Genomic DNA, 1,812 nt, shown 5'->3' with positions numbered 1-1,812 from the left:
GGCCCAGCGGGATCCTCCCCCAACTCGGAAGGGGGAGGCGCGGGCCACAGTAGACGACGAGCCGCGCGCTCGGCCCCCACCGCGGGGTCCGGCGGAACCCTCACTGTCCCCCCACCTCATCCCGTCGAGGCGGGGACAGCGGAGGAGGAGGGTTCTCTGCAGGCGAGTCGCTACGGCAGCGCTACCACAACACAGAGAGAGGCGGCGGGCCGGGGGATCCGGTACCCCAAGGCACACCTCTCGGATCGCTAGAGAAGGCTTTCTCACCGAGGGTGGGTCACGCTCCCCACCCGCCAGTCGCCCCTCGTCGGGCCCGCAGAGGCACTCAGGGACGCCTGGGGAAGGGAGGGGGCCTGCGGCGCGAGAAGAAACCTGCGGCAACCTTGAGCGTTTGCGGTCAGGGCAGGGGCCCGGCCGGCGCGCGTGCGCACAGCCCCCAAGGCCCCCCGCCGTCCACCCACCTCCTTTCTGTGAGGCAAGGCGCCTCCAGTTAACCCACACACGACCGATCGGAGGCAGAACGGCAGCCCCTCGGCGGCCGGCCGGCGCACGCGTGGCCGGCCCGAGCCCACCGCAACCGCTCACACGGCCCGCGCTCACCCGCCAGAGGGGAGCACGGGACGTGCGCTCGCCAGACCAGGCGGCGCCCTTCCCCGCGTGGGAGGGGCGCGTCTCACTCAACCGCCTCGACCCGCACAGCCAACGCGCTCCCTCAGGACCCACGCGCGGACACCACGGCGGCGACCGGAGGAGGGGGCGCTGGGGGCGGGAGCGACACACCACCGCTCGGCCTCGGGCACCTGAGAGACAGCCCGGGGCGCTCCAGGAGCACCGCAAAGGCCCAGGCGGAGCCAGCGCTCGTGCAATACCCGAGAGGGCAGCACGGCGGGCCAGCGGGACAGCACCCCCACCGCCGCGGAGGGGGGCGGCCCACGAGGCGACGACCACAAGAGGCGAAAGCGAGGGGTGCCTGCTGCGTCAGAGGACCCCCGCCGACCCACGCCGGACGCCACGAGGCAGGCGGCGGGGTCGGGACAGCGAGGTCGGGCCGGGTTCCGCACCCCAGTGCCTCCCAACGCACCGCCCACAGGCGGGGATGGGAGACGGGGGAAACCCCGCGGGCGGGACGAGAAGAACGGGTCTCATTCACCACGAATGCCCGCCCCTCGCCCGTCGCGGCTCGGTCCCGGCCCGGGAGAGCGTGACATCACCACATCGATCAGGGAAAGCATCCCCGGAGCAGGGTCGGCCGGCCAGCCACAGCCTCCCCAGAGGCCAGCGAGCAGATCAGCCTGGCCATCCCCAGCCCCAGGACAGGGGCGGCAGACAACCCGGCAGAGACGAGGAATGCCTGACACGCACGGCACGGAGCCAGCGGGAGTGGGGTTGTCACGGCCGCCCCAGGTGCCCGCAGCGGGGAGCGCACGGTGGCACGGTAAGCCCGCGCCACCTTCCCCGCCGCCCCCAGGTGGGTCAGAGACCCGGACCCAAGGCGGCACCGGGAGCTGGGACGCTCGGATGCATGAGAGACCGGGCACACGGGCCCCAGCAGGCGGCTCAAGCACGAGCAGGGCCGGCTAGCCGGGTCACCGGGAGGCCGAAGACCCGCGACGCATCCAAGAGACCCAACCTCTCCAGCGACAGGTCGCCAGAGGACAGCGTGTCAGCAATAACCCGGTGGCCCAAAATGCCGGCTCGGAGTGAAACATATACCTCCCCAGGAGACAGGAGGTCGAGTCACCGACCACGCCGCCGGCCCAGGGAACCCGCGACACGGGCATCTGTCCCCAAAATCGCCACCATCGCAGCCAG

This window comes from Macaca fascicularis, chromosome 10 (assembly GCF_037993035.2).
Source record: "Macaca fascicularis isolate 582-1 chromosome 10, T2T-MFA8v1.1".
NCBI lineage: Eukaryota > Metazoa > Chordata > Mammalia > Primates > Cercopithecidae > Macaca > Macaca fascicularis.
This window is presented reverse-complemented; position numbering follows the sequence as displayed.